Consider the following 19,825-nt stretch of genomic DNA (forward strand, 5'->3'; position numbering starts at 1 on the left):
GTCGAGGCGGAGCTAATATCGCTGGGCAGACGTCAATTGTCAAATTATCAATATCCTGTAAGGTGCAGTTTTTGGCTGTGTCTCTCTTTTCGGAGGGGGTGGGGGGATGGGGGAAGGGCTGTTGGTTCCTTCCCAGCACCCTGGGATGAATGGCTGACTTTTTCTTCCCCATAACAAAAAAAAGCCACCCCAAAATAATGTATAAAAAGAGAAAAGCACAGGCAACTCCTTGGGGCCGGTTAGCAGAGGAAAGAGAAGTAAAATAGTCTTACTGATTGTGCTGATGTCCACATGCAGTGCCGAGGTAGGTGGCCCTGCCTCGCCCTTTTCTGTCACTGACTGGTTCAGACAGGCCTGCTCTTGGCCTGGGCATGCACCCAGACGCGCCTCATACCGCGTGAAGGAAACACATTTTTTAAAGCACCCGACTGGTGCTATAACACTCCGAGCCTTCACTGCTGTGGGCCTCTGACGCTTTTGGTCCTAGGGCTTGCAGTCTTGCCCTCAGCCAAGGCTCCTCCCCAGAACATCCCGCACAGCAGGAGTTAAGCAAACTTTTTAAAGCACCTGACTGGCGCTGAGCTACTTCTTGGCCTTCACTGATGTTGGCCACTGGCGCTTGTGATCCTGGGGCTTGCAATCCTGCCCCTCAGTCAAGGGTCTTTCCCAGCGCGGTAATGGTGGATCTCATTTGCCATTTCTTTTTCTTTTATTTCCATTTACTGATAAAAACAAGTGACCGTAAACACAGGAATTGTAAAAATACAACATCAGTTGAGAATCAGTAGTTTAATTTATCACACCGTATAAAGCTCACCAGTTATCTGAAAGGTCCAAACATGCAGTTCAGCAATATGGCCACACAAGGTAAAAAAAAGCTAGGGTTATGTTGGACTGAGGAGGATATCAGGGAAGTAGTCACCATAAATTGTTACCGGAATCACACGTAAGATACCAACTAAGGATAAGATAAATAATCATATTATGTATCTGGCATCTGCAACACAAGCCCATGTTCAGTTTCTGTTTGAGCTGATCTATAGTTATATGCAATCTGAGTACTGTCTGAGTGGGCCCCAGATGTCCTTAGGCCTACTCTGCAGGAACTGTAATTCATTGTACACCTCAGCAGAGTGTTGCGTTCCTAACCAATCCTTCCGGGTTACGTGAAGGGCCCCTCAGCCATGAAACAAAGCAAGTGTTTTTTTGCTGAAATCAACATTACCACTTTTACTCTTCTTGGAGGAATAGGTAGGGGTGTATCATAATTGAGTAATGAGAACTTACAGGTACATCCACCTTGTCCGTAATCCTGCAAATAGCCAGTGTAATGTCAGTCCAGTATAATCTAACCAATGAATACTCACTTCCAGGCCAGGTGGGAGAAAAACAACGGAGTCACGGGAAGAAAGTGAACAATGGTCTATAGTATATAGAAATTTCTAAAAACAGTACAGCCTTTTAATTAATTTAAAACACAGCTGTTTGTGCCTGTTTATTGACATGAACTTTGATTGCATGCAACAGTAACTCCACAGCTCCTCGCCGTGTAATCAACCACCCTTTTTTGCATGTAGTCTCAAAATGACTCCATAATATTCCTAGAACCTCTGAATGAAAACTGACTTTCACTTAAAACTTTAGTTTCTCACCTCTCCTTTTTCTTTCAGTTGACCCTTTTTGCCATCCTCTGCATGCCTCCTCTATCGGGACAGAGCATACTCTAAATCACATGCATGTTTGCCTCAAACCCCATTAATGTATCTCTGCAAAATGCCCACACATCATTTCAGTGATTACAACCTCCGCTTTAAACACCATACTCCTACAAACTAACGATACCTAATCTCCTGTAGCTCCTCTATTAATACTGCCAACCAATGCTAAAGTTCACATAAACACCTCCCCCTTTATGAATCATGCATAACTCCTATTATTTGATCTACCTCATAGAAACTGGTGTAAATGCATGCCAGAGTACAAGACTAATATTAATGAAAAAAAAAAAAAAACCTGCGAACCCTGGGTTCTGGAACAGCATGCTGTCTGGTTTAGTGCGATAATACCTCTTCTGGAGTAGTAGGTGCTATATAAATGCAATTGCCATACATTATATCATTCACCTCCCTCATACTAATACTAATTCGATAATACTCTGAGGATGGGCTGTCAAATGTAGTTTATACAGACCACATAATAATTTACTTACACTTGACACCCTCATACGTGTTGTATTGTGACTTTTGCTCTAGGCAAGAGTGCTGGTTTAGGGATAACAGCACTTTTCTTTTTAGGCAAGTAGGGCAATCCTACAACAAGGCCCAACTGTCGGCCCCACCCTCCCGCTCACAGGCAGTACCTCACCAAAAAGCCAAACAAGAAAAGGTGATTTGTGGCAGTCTTCACGCATGGACTCAAGAGTCTGACATCTAACGGAAGTCGTGGTTAAACTTAGATTATCTTTTTCTCACACGAGCAACATGTGTTAGTCACACACAGGCAATGAAAGAGATGCAGTGATGTTTTCTATAGGTTTTATTATTAAGAATGCAATCTTCTGTAAATTGCATGAGCTGCAATGATTAGGATAATGAACAATGTGAGAAACAGATTGGTAAAAACAAGAGTCATGAATACAAAGACCCCCACCATCTTTCAGTAACATAACATGTGGAATAGATGTTAAATAAGGCCTAATACCATAGCATGATAAACCTGATCTCTAACCTAAAGAGAGCTAGGTTTGTTAAAACTAATCGGCCAGTACCATGTCCATGAGACAAGCCCTCCCCAACCCGTTTTACCTTGGAATGGGGTCTCTAGACCAGTCTCGTGGTGACACAAAGGCTGGGTCTGCATCAAGGCGGCATGTAGCATAGATAGCATTGATGGCATCTGGTAGGAATCCCTCTGATGATCATGTCTGTGTGAGATGTATTTATACAGATCTTGTAGGACCCCTAATGCAGGTATGTTCCCAAACAATAGATAAAGTATGCTTGGGGCGACAATTACATAAACAATTCCCTGAAAAGGTAAATTTTGTTACTGTTGCACGAAAGTGGGAAAGTACATGATGTAAATACCTTCGTATCTCATTTATCTTTGACGCTGATAGTGACACTTTTACAGAGTGGCACTCATAACATGAAACCAAAAAAAAATTTCTAACTATAAACATGGCAGCCATTTTGTAAGAAATAAATAACGTGCTAAAACAGAGCAGGCTAAGTAGGTTAAAAGTCACTGGGTGACGGGACACAGGCCTGCATGCAAAAGGCTAAGCTAAACTCGTTATTCCCAGTAAAATAAATAGGATCCAGTACACCCGCTCATAAGACAAAACTGCAGTGGTTCATGTCCATTACCAAGTACTGTACCTGCCCATAGCAGTACACTAACCATCACCAGCTGAACAGGCATGGGATAACAGGAGAGATCTTCCACATGTTGCTGGCTAACAGAGCACTCTGATTCAGTCCACCACTGTGGGTACCAACTAGTCACATACTATGACCACATTTGACATCTCATAACAGCAGTCAGAAATGGGATGATAGTAACAAAGTCTATCCAACAGATCTCTGATCCATGCCTCCACCCAGCCTTTGCCTGCTCAGGGCAGTAAACCTTAAACGCAATGTCTCAGAATGGACACACTATTGCAGTAACCAGGTCAGTGGACTATGAAAATAAGAAATATGAGAAGGGACTTGCAGAGCTGCTAAAAGCAACCAGCTTACTGTAAACCATAAACTATGTCCTTGTCTCTCACATTTCTTCATTCATCACATGGCTAAGCGCTGCATCCCCTAACATAACAGCACCTTGGTAGCTATCACGCACTACATGGAAACATTTACCACATTGGATCAAAACAAGACAATACCCTTCCTACTTCAAACCCTCCATAGTGTAGCATGTTAGTCATGTAGGCAAGCACTTCGGAGCCCCACATGGGATAATAAGCGCTGCATAAGATTTGTGATACAATACATTACAAGTTCTTTGCCCAGGTCTTATTCCCATTTGTCCAGTATTATACTGTCATTTGCTGGAACACAGTTTTTATACGGTTCATATAGTCAATCTATCCAGCCATGAGTAGCTGGCATTGTAATAAGTTGTATCAAAGATATGAATGTCGGGGCTCATTGTAGAATGTCTGCGGAAGTGTCAAGGCTGAACATGTCTCATCCTGTAGCAGAGAAATATGTCCAAAGAAAGACCTGCCTGTCTTCTTTAAATTGCTCTTCTGGTAAATACCAAGTGTCCTTGTGTGTAATCTCGCTTTAAACATACTCTGTGCAACATCCCTTTTCCGGAGTTTGAAAGGGGGAGTTGAATGGGCGGGGGTATCGGCAGTTTTGAGGACAGGTGAGTAAAGGCACCCCTGCCATGGGCTACATAAACCAACATGTGCACCTTACTATGTATATCAATGGAATGGGTTTGATCATTTTCAGTGTGATTGTGTCCAATGCCCCTGTGGTTACCTCGTCTCTTTCAACAGGGTGATGAGAAGCGAGACTAAACTGCCAAACCAGTAAGTTTAATAATGTAACTGTGCAGCATGATAATACTGTTTTAGATTAGGGACCGCAAAGCCCGCCCCATTATATTGCCGGGTGAGGATAGACCATTTTAACCTAGGATTTTTATTGTCTCATACCAGTTTAATCAACAATGTACTGTTTGGAGTAGTGGTATTATTAAATATATAACAATTTTGGAGTGGGGGGCACTGTCATATTTAGTAGGGCGACCTGATCACTGATCAACCTTGTTATGTAAATACAGATATTGCTGGGCCATCATTTTCCACAGTCAAAGCTGGTCTCTCCTTGTAAATAAGGACTGCCAGATATCTGACCTACCTCACACCATCTGAGTGGATAGTGTACTTCTGCTTTTTAGCCGCAGCCATGAGTGGAAGAATCTCTAGTTTACCCAGTTGATATGAGTTCCTGACTGGTATCCATACTGTATAATTTCCATATGGAGAGCTTCAAGGTTAGTGTCTGTATCTTTAACAAAAAGCATGACGTCATCAGCATACAATGACAGTAGAATGTACCTTTGTGGGAATGCCCTGCCTCAGTATGACAGGTGTGTTCGCAGCCAGGTAATGAGAGGCTCAGTGTGCTGTGCAAAGAGCAGAAGTGAGGGAGGAGACACCCCATCTAGTGTCCCTTTGAATGGGAAAGGGTTCAGAGCTACATTTATGCATACACAAGTGGTCGGTTTAGTACATAGCCATTTAATGTGAATCTGCAGCTAGGAGCACTGATGAAAGGAATTAACCTCTGGACGTATCTGACAAATGAATGCAAACATAAAATAAATTCTTGAATTATTAGATTTTGTTCTGCCCAGTGTGAACCTAGACTGCTCGGGCAGTACCAGGCTCATCACAAGGATATTAAATCTATTGGCCATTACTCAAACAAGTATTTTGTTGTCTAAGTCAATTAGAGAGAGTGTCCAATAGGATTTATAATCTTGCGGCTACTTATTAGGTTTTAGAATTAATGTAATAGCCATACTGGTGCTCGAAGGCAGCATTCCCAAGTTTACAGATTCGCTTGCCGTTTGGCTAAGATTCATTTATTATACTCCTTGTAAAATTGTGATGTCACGCTTTTGAGCCTGGAACCCTTCAGTCAGGCATGCTGTGAATCTTTCTTAACATTTCTTGTATGTTAATAGGGTTTTGTTGGTACATACTCCAACCTCAGTCCAGGCCAGTGCTTTGTCATCCAAGTATCATTCTATGTCATTTTATGGTTGTTAAATATGAAAACAGTCTGCTTGGTATGATCTTAATGCAAGAGACTGTTATGCATTCTGGGTTCCTGCCTCACCATTGTCTGTCATCAGGGAATGGACCAACGCATGCTTATGAACATGCTTAAGTAACCGTGCTAGTGTCCTTCTAGGGCTTTTCCCTTCTCCAAGTTTTTCCTTTACAAAGATATGTAGTTCCTTTATCAGCTAAATCTCTCTAAAAATTAGCGTCTCATTAAATGCCTTGGAGTCATGCTTTTCTGCGTATTTCTTTTCTAGGTCGGTCAATGTGCTTTCCAGTTTCTCCAGTGTTCTCACTGTAAGAAAATACCATCTTTCCTGCATAGTTACCCAAACGTTTTGTCTGATGTCAGTGTGCTGAGACTGTAGTTCACTGGGATCCTGCCAGTCAGGACCCAGTGCCTGTGCTCTCTCCTCTAAATTTGTTTTCTGGTTAACTTTTTACACCTACAGAGGGCATACTGGTGCACCGATGTAAGTCCCTAGTGTATGGTACTTAGGTACCCAGGACATTGGTACACCAGGGGTCCCCATGGGCTGCAGCATGTTTTATGCCACCCTAGAGAGCCCAAGCAAACTGTCTGCAGGACTGCCATTGCACCACCCTGGTCACCACACTTAGACACTGAGTCACCCCTCTGGTAGGCCCTTCAGACCAAGTAAGGGGGTATGTCCATAGCTGTGAGGGTTTCCCTTTGAATGAGCAGGGTATCCCTACAAACCCCAAACTCCATTCCCTGGCCTTTGTAAGTGTTGGGAAGCCATCTTAAGATGGGTAGTGGACACTAATCCACACAAGTGGTCCAACTACATAATGGCTTCTCCGAACCTAGGCATGTTTGGTATCAAACATGTTGGAATTATTCAACTACACCGATTTCCAGTGCTAGTTGCATGATCCACTGTACTCCAGAGATTCCTTAAAGGATCCTCCAATTCTGCCTGTGCAGCCTTACGGGGTTTAGCTGCCAGCTCACTCAGCTGCCGACCCCAGACACTGTTCTGCCCTCCTGTTGGTGAGCCTGGCTCAGGCAGAGAGTCAGGACTAAGGATTTCCTGCAAGGGAGAGGTGTGACCACCTCCCCCTTTATATTTGGTGTCTAAGGGCCGGGGTGGGGTAGTCGCTGAGTGCCACCAGACTGCTTTGAAGGGCACATTTGGTGCCCTCCTAGCATAATCTGGTTTGCCCTAGTTCAGGAACCCCCGATTCACCCTCTGGTGCAAAACTGCACAAAGGACAGGGGAGTTCCCTTGATTCTACCATCTTAAAAACAAGATAGGTAGAGGTCCCTAGGAGCATGTGACTGGTTAGGCCAGGTAGATGACGGCTACAACCCTCTCTGACAGGTGGGTCACTTCAGAGAGTGACTGACCCCTTTTTAGGGTTACTTAAGTGCTCCCCAGAGGGTGGTGTCCTCACTTTCGTCAAGCAAGACTCTACAATGTGTTGTCTGCAAGACAACTTCTGCTCCTGGCCTCTGGAACCGCTGCTGCTCTGCTTTGGAACTAAAACATGTCTGTGGGAATGGGAGCCTTCCCACCTGAAGCATTGTTTCTCCGGATCTTGCAGGAGTTCTGCAACATCAAAGACTGTGCATCCTCCTGGTTTTGCACCTGGAAACACGAAAGAATCGCTGGGAGTGAAGGAGTCACTCCCCTGCATTCGCAGGCACCTCAAGACAATGTTGACATGCTGGTGGGTCTGCAGCCTCCTCTGGGTCCTGCTTGTCTTCTGACCAACTTGGGAGACTGTGGGCCCCTGCTCCTGCCACTGGACTGGAACCCTTGTGCTTCACGACTGATGCTCTTGCCAAGGCTCGTTGACTCTTCCTCCAGGAAATCTTCAGGCACAAAGAAGTCCCAGCCTTCAATACTTTGCAACTAGAAGATCAACAGCTGTCCTGCAACTATTCCGACATGGGACTTCTGTTTTCTTGTGCTGCTGAGGCCTCCTTGTGACTCCTTGTGCTTGTCGCCTGTGGATCACTCGTGGGGGCTCCAAAGCCTTCTGCTGACCTTCCTGTGTGCCTCAAGGGTAGAGTATCCTGGGCCTTGCTGGTCCCAAAACACTGCAAATCCATCTTCATCCCCCTACTTGCATTTGCCAGTGCTTGTTGATGAGCTAGCTAGTCACTAACCGTCCTGCAATCCGGCGACCATCGAGGGACAGCTTGTAAGTGACTTCTAGGATCTTATGCAGCTCCTGGACCCCACAGCTGGCCTTCTCTCTCCACCAACTTGTAAGCACTTCACCTCTAGGAGGGTGAGCATTGCCACCTGGGCACCTCCGAGGGTGCTGGACTCTCTTCCCTTCCTTTTCATGTCCTCCATGTCTGATATGCGTCCCTAGGTTCCACCGGCCTGGTCTATAGGTCGTGACAGGAGCTGGATGATCCGAGGCTTCCACTGACTTAAGAGAATCCCTTCTCCCCTCTGCATCTGAGTCCTTGGTGTAAGTACTCCTGCCTTCTGGGTATCCTGGGGTGGGGGCACTCTCCAACCTTCCACTTGTCTGCTGGTTTCCTCGGGTCTGCTGGGGAAGGGTAATGAAACGCACAAACTCAACCACTACTTCGCTGTGTTTAGTCTATAGGATGACTGGGTGGATAGCCACTCTGCATCTGGTTACTAGGAACACTTACCGTACTTACCTCTGGGGTTTTCAACTTTTCCCAGCTAACTACCATACTTACTTTGGTTGGGTTCACTATTTCACATTCCTCTTACATAGTATATGGTTTCCCCTCCACCCTATAGGGCCCTGTATATTTTATGCTATTTCTGCTTGTTGTTCTGTGTATATATTGTCTGTAGATTTCTCGAAAGGGAACTATACGAATGCTAGTCTAGTAGTTAGTGCTTTAATAAAGAGTCCCTTATTTTTGCAACACTTGTGTGGTTCTTTCTTATGAGTCACTGTCTGACTACTGTGGTAATGTAAGTGATTTACATTTCTCCTGGATAATCTTTAGCTGCTTGCCTCAGCTACCCCTAGAGAGTTTTTGCTATCTGGACACCTAGTCACTATCATTAAGGGTTGCCTGGACTCAGTATAGGGTGCCACACCATAAACTGAGCCAGCCTCCTACATTCAAGATTTTTTAAATCCCAGCATGCTTACCAATTGTGCATCCTCTACTGAAACCTTCATATGTTTCCCACACCATAGACATCTGGTGACAAAACCCACATTAATGTCCTGAGTGATGGAAGTCAGAAGTCTGTGTGAGCGCCTGTCATGGACTCGTGAATAGTATGAATAAGCAGTAGCATCTCCTTTCTTGACGCTCCCAAGGTTCATAGCTACCCTCAATATCCATCATGTTGTGCAGTGGCTTAGCAGATGCTGGAAGGTGCGCCCTGTTTGAGCTATTGCTGTCTGTCTCTGGGTGTAAAGTCAAATGAAAGTCTCCAACCCATATTGCATTCTGAGCATCCCATTGCCTGCAGAGCACAGCTGTGCTTTCAAAAAACTCTGGGGAGTCAGCCTTGGGGGAATAGGTATTTATCAGAGTTGTACATGATATAAAGGAGTCAACTGATATTAGACCCATTCTTGAGGTCATGGACCATAAGCAGAGGAAAATACAGATCCAAAAGGATACAAGGAAAATTATTGCCTCTCCTCCTCCTATAACCAAAAGGAAGCGGTCTTTCCAAGAAATTTTGGAACCTGGCCATTCACCTGCGAAAATATTTAAACACAAGGAGAAGCCAAAGACAGTGCATCAGCCTTCTCCACCGCATTCGCCTTTCCACTTCACCAGCCCCTTCACCCACACAGTTTTCGGCACAATTTCCTGTTTCCTCACACAGATTATATGGGTGATAATCCTTATAATATGGATCCATGAGATATGTACGATTCTAATCCAATTCCATCTAACAAACCTGATCTGTATCCCACAAGGCCATCGCCACCTGAAGGCATCACGGCTTATAATCAGGTCGTTGCTAGAGCAGTCACATACCATAATGTGCAGATGCACTCTGAGCCCATAGAGGATGATTTCCTATTCAATACCCTTTCCTCTACACATGAGCAGTACCAATATTTGCCAATGTTACCAGGCATGTTATAACATGATGATGACATTTTTAAAAAAACAGCAAAGGCTACAGTACTAACACCTAGGGTGGATAAAAAATAAAAAGATGCACCATCAGATCCAATTTTTATATCACAACAATTGATGCCTGATTCCATCGTGGTCAGTGCAGCTAGGAAAAGGGCAAACCGTCAATCCACAGGGGATGCTCCTCCCCTGATAAAGAAAGCTGCAAATTCGATGCAGCAGGCAAAAGAGTGGCATTTCAAGCTGCAAATCAGTGGAGAATTGCCAACTCCCAAGCTCTTTTAGCCAGATATGGCAGGGCCCATTGGTACAAAATGCAAGAGTTCCTTCAATATCTCCCTACAGAACACCAAAAAATGGCACAGCAGGTAGTGGCAGAAGGACAAGCTATTGCCAACAATCAGATTGGATCTGCACTAGATACAGCTAGAGGAATTAATACCAGTGTGATGATCATAAGGCATCCTTGGTTGAGGTCCTCAGGTTTCAAACTCGAAATACAGCAAGCGGTCCTTAATATTTTTTTTAATAAACAGCAAATATTTGGACCTGAGGTGGATACCACCATTGAAAAATTAAAAAACAACTCTGATGCTGCAAAGGGCATAGGTGCCTTTTACGCAACACCTTTTTGGGGGCACTTTTCATAAGCCTCAATTCACAGGAGGTTTTAAACCCCAAACATCAAAGGCCTCTACGTCCCAAGAAAAACAGGGACAACAATATTAATCCAGGGGATCTTTCAGGTGCTCCTATAGAGGACACAATTCCAGAAGTAGGGGCAAATCCACTGCCACACGAGGTCCTCCACCTCATCAAAGCAGTGACTTTCTATCCATCCCCACAGCACACATCTCCTGTGGGAGGAAGACTGCAATATTTCCACTGTCATTGGCAACAAATTACATCAAATCAATGGGTACTGTCAATTATCCACCATGGTTATTGCCTAGAACTCATCTCCACTCCACCAAACATTCCCTCTCGTTCACACAGGCTTTCTCCCGAACACATTGTTCTGTTAAAACAAGGTGTAGAATCTCTTCTACTCAAAGGTGCAATAGAGGTAGTACCCATCAATCAAAAATGAACAGGAGTATATTCTCTATACTTCCTCATACCAAAAAGGGATGGCACTCTCAGACCAATCCTCGATCGCAGACTTCTCAATCAATATATTCTCTCAGAGCATTTCCACATGGTCACTCTTCAGGATGTCATCCCTTTGTTACAAAAACAAGACTACATGACAGCATTTGATCTAAAAGATGCTTACTTCCATATTCCTATACATCCAGCACACCGCAAGTACCTGAGGTTTGTAATAGCAGGCAAGCACTACCACTTCAAAGTGCTACCCTTTGGAGTAACAGCACCAAGAATATTTACCAAATGCCTAGCAGTGGTTGCAGCATATCTCAGAAGACAGTGCATATACGTCTTTCCCTATCTAGACGACTGGTTAATAAAAGCCAGTACCATTCAAGCTTGTCAACGACACACACAATACACATCAATAGCCTACACAGTCTAGGGTTCACAATCAATTAACAGAAGTCTCACCTTCAGCCAGCCCAAATACAAGCATATCTGTGAGCAATTCTGAACACTTAGTTAGCATTAGCTTATCCAATCTCACAAAGAATTCAAACGTTCCACAGTCTCATATCGCAACTCCAATACAATCAAACTTACACAGTAAGATTTATCATGAAACTCTTAGGAATGATGGGCTCCTGCATATCAATAGTACCCAGTGCACGTCTAAACATGAGACCCCTGCAACAGTGTCTACCACAGTAGTGGTCTCAGGCACAGGGTCAACTTCACGATCTAGTGTTGTTGGACCGCCAGACTTACAACTCTGCAATGGTGGACTCATACCAACTTATCAAAGGGGTGGCCATTTCAAAGCCCTGTGCCATCAACCATAATCACCACAGATACATCAATGACAGGTTGGGGAGCCCATCTCCACAGTCTTAAAATACAGGGAGAATGGGACTCAATCCAGCAAACTTACCACATAAACCTCTTGGAATTGATGGCAGTGTTCTTAGCAATCAAAGCATTCTAACCACAGATCACACCCCCAGGGCTCTACAAAACCCTCCGGTCTGCCAACGAGGACGCGGGTACTTACCTGCTGGCGGACTGGAACCGGAGCACCCCTGTTCTCCATAGGCACCTATGTGTTTTGGGCACCTCTTTGACCTCTGCACCTGACTGGCCCTGAGCTACTGGTGTGGTAACTTTGGGGTTGCCTTGAACCCCCAATGGTGGGCAGCCAGTGCCCAGGAACTGAGACTTGTAAGTGTCTTACTTATCTCACAATCTAACCTTTACTTACCTCCCCCAGGAACTGTTGATTTTTGCACAGTGTCTACTTTTAAAATAGCTTATTTCCATTTTAACAAAAGCTGTATATGTTATTGCTCTAATTCAAACTTCCTAACTTACCTGCGTGGAGGACCTTGCATTCTATGCATTTACTTCAAATCTTGAACTTGTGGTTCTAAAACTAAATTAAGAAAATATATTTTTCTTTATAAAAACCAATTGGCCTGGAGTTAAGTCTTTGAGTGTGTGTTCCTCATTTATTGCCTGTGTGTGTGTACAACAAATGCTTAACAGTACCTTCTGATAAGCCTACTGCTCTACCACACTACCACAAAATAGAGCATTAGAATTATCTAATTTCGCCACTATTTTACCACTAAGGGGAACCCTTGGACTCTGTGCACACTATCTTTTACTTTGAGATAGTATATACAGGGCCAACTTCCTACAGAAATGTTTTGTGTATAACTGTCAACCCAAAAACATTATTCCACTTAAGGCATCCATGCAGGATATTGTATGCTATTTGCTTTACTTACAAAAAGCAAAACCTGCATATTCATCTATTAATATTAAATGAAGAGAAGTATCAGCCTACCTCCAAAACAGACAGCATCTCTCTCTCCTTAGAATTCCTGTCATAAAAGCTTTTATGGAAGGCCTTAAAAGTAATTCCACCTAGAGTTCCACCAGCTCCAGCCTGTAATCTTAACATTATGCTCACAAGGCATATGGGTCCACCATTTGAACCATTGCATTCTTGTGCACTTCAGTTTCTCTCGTGGAAAGTTGCTTTCCAGTAGCAATTACTTCCTTAAGGAGAGTAAGTGAAATTCAAGCATTCACTTTAGAAGAGCCCTTCTGCCAAGTTCACAAACACAAAATAGTACTTAGGACAAATCCAAAATTCCTACCCAATGTGGTTTTACCATTTCACATCAGTCAGTGGAATTGTCAGTCTTCTTTCCACGGCCAGTTTTAGTTGCTGAAAGAGCTCTCCACACTGTATTATATAGACAAAACAAAAGATTTTGGAAAATCTAAAAAAACCTTTGTGGCTTTTCAACTGCTTCATAAAGGTAATCCCATTTCCAAACAAGGATTAGCCAGATGGTTAGTAAAGTGTATTCAAACTTGTTACCTTAAAGCTAAAAGACAGCTATTAGTAACTCCTAAAGCACACACTACTAGGAATAAAGGAGCTTCAATGACATTGTTAGGAACTATACCAATGGCAGACATATGCAAAGCAGCCACATGGTCTACACCACACACATTTACAAAACACTATTGTGTGGACGTGTTGTCTCTCCAACAAGCAAATGTTGGTCAACCAGTGCTTAAAACACTATTTCAAACTTTTCCAGCTACTACAGACTAGCCACTGCTTATTCTAGGAGGGGATTGTTTTTCAGTCTATGCACAGCATGTATATCTGCAGCTGCACATGCCATCGAACAGAAAATGTCACTTACCTAGTGTACATCTGTTCATGGCATGTTGTGCTGTAGATTCAAATGTGCCCTCCTTCCTCCCCGGAAGCCTGTAGCCGTTGTGGTCCTCTGTTATGTACTTATGTATAAACATTGCACCGAAATCTTATTTACTTACTATATATATATACATATACAACTCTTCACTCCTTACTTCACCCTCCTGTGGGAAAATAATCAACAAAGGACTCGATGCCCATGCCAAGAGGAGGAGTCACTCGATCGCGTGACTTGAAAAAGCTTCATAGAAGAAAAACAACTTGTAACACTCTAAGGCCAACACTGGATGGCAGACTATGCACAGCATGTGAATCAGCAGCACTACATGCCATGAACAGATGTACACTAGGTAAGGGACATTTTCCATATTCAGCCATGAGTTGGGGAGCTATAGAGCTATAAAGTACAAACAGAGCAAATAAATAATGTGATGCAATGGTTTGTATGTCCTGTGTGAACAACCCCCTCTCCCATGTCCCTTACGGCCCCCCATCCTGACTGCATGTCCCAGTTAGCGGTGTAAATTTCACATAACACAAAAAAACACCTTCATAAGAAAAATACCAAATAAAGCAAACCTGCTAAGGGACCTGACTAAATCTTCCAACCCTATGCTTAACTATGTGAGTGAATTTATAAAAACAATTACACCTGAATGTGGCTGGTACTCAACCATCTTTTTTTTAGGACTCGTGAGTGGGCCTATTCATCTTCCAAACTATACGAGAATATCATCAAAAGGCTAACATAATTTCCATAGCCGATCTGTCATAGTGTCAATTGCAGCGCTGTCATATCCACATCATTTTAGAGGGATTGGTATTGACATAGCTACATGGTGACTAATCTTCCATACTGGAACCCTGAAGAAAGAGAGGGAGTTCCTGTATCAGCTGTACTTTGCTTCTTTCTTGTAATGTCTGAAGCAAGTTTCATAGTACCTTTCAAAATTTGACTTAGTCACCCAGTCGTTGTGTTGGGTTCAGAGGCACACAGGGTAGAGTACACCGCATTTAACATTTTGAGTGCACAGCAATTTAATATACTCTGTGTAGAGGCCCTCCTAACCTCCTTCACTGGTTTAAAATCAGGAAACAAAGAAATAGGGTGAGCACTGGTATGCAAAGGAGCTTTCTATATGGCCTTCCCCAGTGCAGTGTCTCTGTCTCAGTAATTTAACAAACAGGCAATTATGAGCTGTCGCAGAGCCCCAGGAGGCCACCCTAGGCCCATGGTTCTATGAGTCCACTGACAACAAGGAGGTCAGAGATGTTTGCCAAGCAGATACTCAAGTTGTTTCCACAGAATGTTCTGGCTTGCCCATGCTCGTAGTATCAGGGAGACGCATAGTATGCACATCTTTTCTGTACTTTTAGGTCTTCATTGTTTAGCAATTATCATGTTAAGTTCACTTTCTAGGCTCTGTACAGACTATTTTAGGGTTGGAGTGTTGTCCTCCAGTGTTGAAAATTCTGCGTTCTGTCTCTACAGTGCGCTTGTCAAGATGATACTTCATTAGGTCCATACATGTGGTTTGGTGGTCTACCTTGGATTCTATTTCACAGAGGCTATATTCCATGCATATGGGGATAGTTTAATATCATGATCAGTTGTCCCATGTGCAGCCTCTGACTTCTGGTACCCCTTCAGGTGGGAGTCATGAGGGGTGTGGGGCTAGAGCCTACTTTCTTGTCACCTCCCCATGCTCAATGTTTAGATTAACTTGCTTGGGCTCTGGTTTGCCAAAATTTCGAAGGGGTGTGGTGCTCAGGGCAATCCCTAAGAAGGGTGGATTGCAGGCAACTTTGCAGCATAGGCTTGACCCGACCACTCCTCTGGTCACATGGGCAATCCTTTTCAAAATGTTAATGGGACTGAAATTCACCAGTTAGTTATCTCAGGTAACTAGAACTCATTATCTAGAGTAACATGTCTAAAGAACCTGTCATGAGTGATATAATATGGGAGGTAAGTAGCAGCACATGATATTTATTTTTTATGGAGGGTGGCATCTTTAAAAGCTGGCTGAGGGGTGGCAGCAACACGACTGCCCGGAAAACCCCAAAAGGCTGGTAGGAGCTATGCTGGGGATCCTCTAAGGAGTCCCTAGAGTGCATGGAATCATACATCCAATACTGGCAACAGTATTGGGGTATGATTCTGACATGTTTGATACCAAACATGCCCATGTCCTCTGGCACGAAACTGGACAAAGGAAAGGGGAGTGACGACTCCCCTGTCCATCACCACCCCATGGTGGTGCCCAAAGCTTCTCCCGGTGGCTACTTGATTCTGCCATCTTGAATCCAAGGTGGGCAGAGGTCTCTGGGAGCATCGGAGTGGCTAGGTCAGGTAGGGGACATCACAGCCCCACTCCTGTTGGGGGGGGTCACCCTGCTTGGTGACCAATCCACAGCCCTGGGCTATTTAGGGTCTCCCTCTTGGGTGAGTCCTCAGATTCGACGTGCAAGATTCCACAAGACTCCTCAGCATAGTTTACTTTATTTTCTGCCCACTGGAACTGAAGTTGGACTCTAGAGGAACCGACAATCTGCAACTTAGGCAATGACTGCGCTCTGCAACATTGTTTCTCCGGCTCCTTCCAGCAACTGCAACATTTCCCCGGCTGTGCATCCTCTGAGGGCGGTGAGTCTTCAGCCGGCACAAGAAGTAAGAAGGAATCCCTCTTGGAGTGAAGGGGTCACTACCCTGCATCTGCAAGCACCAACTGTAACAACGACCAGCTGCGTGGATCTTCTCTCGTGGATCCTGCATCACAGGTGGTGGTCTGGAGTGATCCCTTTGGTCCTCTCTACCAGCTGTCCAGCTTGGGAGACGGTAAGCCCTGGCCTCTCCATGTAGGACAGTACCCCTGTGCACCATGACTCTTGCATATGCCAATGCTTGTTTGTTCCTCCTCCAAAGGATCTTCAGGCTCCATGAAGCCCCAGCTTCCAGCACTCCCCCGGCAAAGCACAGTCTCCTGCCTGCTGCTCCAGCGACATGGGACTCCACTTCAGGTGTGCTGAGTTGGCCTCATTGCGACTCCTTTGCCTGTTGCCAGTGGGTTACCTGTGGGGGCTGACTACTCTTATTGTGACTATCCCAGCTGCTGAGGGTCTTCTCTGTCTCTTGCATTTGCCAAGTCCTGTTGGTGGTTTTTCAGCACCACAGACCAACTGCATCTCGCCTGCCAACGTGGGGCATCACTTCTGGGACACCTTTTCGGGCTCCTGTGCTGCACTGCTGACCTTCGGCCACCGTCTACCTGGTCCTGCATCCACAAAAGGGTGGGTTGTGGCTCCTGCCACCCCCGGACACTCCAACTCGAACTGGACTTGGTCCCATTCCTTTGCAGGTCCTCTTCTGTCAGGGTCCACCTTTGGGTTCTTCCAGTCTTGGTTTGGTCTTGCACAATCCGTTTCCAAAGTCCTCCTGTTGTTTTTGAGGGAAACCAGGTACTTGGCTCTGCTCTCCTGGTTGCTGGGGGTTACTCTGGTACCCACCCCTTGGAGTTCCTAGTTCCTCCAGCTGTGTCCTACTGATTCCACTTCCTTGGGTGGGAGACTGCCTTTCACATTCCATTTTGTAATATATAGTTTGACCCTCCCCTAGGGCCCTCACTATTTGCTATTACTTTTACCAATGTCTATTGCTTTCTATGTAGTTTACTGATAGCTAATGTGTATACAATAGTGTGTTTACTTACCTCCCGTTGGGGGGGATTGTCTCTTCAGTATTCTAGTATTTGTGTTACTATAATAAAGTACCTTTATTTTTGAAACACTGTGTGGTTCTTTCATGTGTATGTGTTGTGTGACTATAGTGGTATTGCATAAGCTTTGCATGTCTCCTAGATAAGTCTTAGCTGCTCATCCACAGCTACCTCTAGAGTGCCCTGGCTTCCTAGACTCTTACCCTTTACTAATAGGTGTGACCTGGACCTGGTATAAGGTGATAACATCATAGGTGCTCACCACACACCAGGCCAGCTTCCTACATTAACCAGCTACTTAAATTATTCTGCATGACCTGACCTGCCTTTCACCTCAGCTGCTGGCTCTGACAGCAGGTATTGTGACGTTAAACCCAACTGTAATAACTTAAAATAGTCAAGTTATGATATCTTTTCTGAGTCACGGGATCGAGTGACTTCTCCTCTCGGTTACAGTGCGCATGGACATTGACTCCATTGTTAGATTGTTTTCTTTCCGCTTTCTGGTTCGGACGTGTTTCCTCTCACTCTGAGATTTCGAATCGGAAAACCTATTTAATCGTTGGTATTGTTTCAATCGCTTTTTCTATCTAGCATCAAACCGATAGTACAGTCGGAAACTAAATGTCGCCCTTCTGGGTGTGTGCGCCCGACTCGGGCCTACCACGTGGAAGCCTGATGGATCAGACTCCATTTCGATTCTGCCCTCGGTGCCACGTGAAGTTCCCATATACAGACCAACATCTCTTTTGTAATTTGTGCCTTTCTCCAGACCACCGAGAAGAAGATTGCGAGGCCTGTCAATCGTTTTGATCTAAGAAAAGCTTAAGAGATCGCAGAGCCTGAAGATTAGAAATGGTGTCAAAGTACAGAACATCTCGATGTCATGGAAGAAGAGCAGGCACAGACAGCAACATCCATCCGAGATACCGACTCCAAGCAAGAATCGGAAGAAGATACGCCTATCATGGCTGGCCAGCACATGAGTACATCTGCCCCTACGCCCATATATATAAAAAACTACCAAAGGCCTTGGGTACACCACTGCTGGAAGGCCATGGTTCGGCCCGAAAAAAGACTGTTGTTGAATGACCTACGGGTTCAATGCCGAAAAGGCCACTTCTTCGTCCACTTCGGAGTCGATCAAGTCGGTTAAAAGTTCCACTTCAGACTCCAGTAAATGCCCTCACTCCTCTGAGTCGAAGATTCAACACCCTGCTTCGGAGCCAATACAGCTGACTCCATTTTCGGGACTGAAAAAGATTCAAACTTCAGAACCAAAAAATCCTCATGCACAGAGGAACAAGGACTTTCGAAACAACTGAAACAAATTTAGAAGCAGATGCAAGAATCTTACAAGCCTTCTGATGAGGACTCTTGAGATTCAGACAATATTGGAGGTTATGGATGAAAGACAATCCAGAATCCATATTCATAAAGAAACTGGCAGAATTATTACTGCACCTCCTTTAAAGACTAAAAGAGAGCTGGCTTTTCAAGAGGAATTAGACTCTGCTCATCCACCAGCTAAAGTCCAAAAACAAAAGGAGAAACCAACACTGGTCCCTATTTCTCCTCAGCTTTCTTTTTCACCTCCACACAATAGTCCACCACCATTTCCTTCTCCAACACACTCTCAATATTCTCATGGCGATACAGTGGATCCTTGGCATCTATATGACCCGGATCCTATTCCAGACAATGATCCTGACCTATACCCCTCCAAACCTTCTCCACCAGAGGACACTACTGCCTACACTCAGGTAGTCTCTAGGGCAGCTGCCTATCATGGGTGCTTATGCATACTGAGCCCCTAGAAGAGGAACTTCTTATTGAACACTATCTCTTCCACCGACTCCAGATACCAATGTCTTCCCATGTTGCCTGGAACGGTCAAGCATGCGGACCAAATTTTTAGTGAGCCAGTCAAAGCTAGGGTAATTACTCCCAGAATTGAGAAGAAATGTAAACCTGCGCCTACAGACTCAGACTACATCACTCACCAAGTCCCTCTAGATTCAGTAGTGGTGAGTGCGGCTAGAAAAAGAGCTAACAGCCAATCCTCAGGGGATGCTCCTCCACCTGATAAGGAAAGTAGAAAGTTTGATGCTGCTGGCAAGAGAGGCCACGCAAGCAGCCAACCAATGGCGTATTGCGAATTCGCAAGCACTTCTGGATGGGTATGATAGAGCCCACTGGGATGAGATGCAAGAAATCATACAGCACCTCCCCAAAGAGCATCAAAAGAGAGCACACCAGGTTGTAGAAGGGGGGCAGGCTATTAGTAACAACCAGATAAGATCTGCCCTCTATGCTGCTGATACAGCTGCAAGGAGTGTAAATACTGCCCTTACAATAAGGCATGCATGGTTACGCTTGTCTGGTTTTAAACC

The 19,825-nt window shown here is 44.6% G+C and overlaps 1 protein-coding gene across 17 annotated transcripts in view; it reads left to right on the plus strand.

Annotated features, from left to right (window-relative positions):
- MYCBP2 (MYC binding protein 2) overlaps nucleotides 1-19,825 on the plus strand; it is a 1,769,078-nt gene that overhangs the window by 682,872 nt on the left and 1,066,381 nt on the right. The gene's annotated exons all lie outside the window — the stretch shown is intronic.

Source organism: Pleurodeles waltl, chromosome 8 (genome assembly GCF_031143425.1).
Source record: "Pleurodeles waltl isolate 20211129_DDA chromosome 8, aPleWal1.hap1.20221129, whole genome shotgun sequence".
NCBI classification, from domain to species: domain Eukaryota; kingdom Metazoa; phylum Chordata; class Amphibia; order Caudata; family Salamandridae; genus Pleurodeles; species Pleurodeles waltl.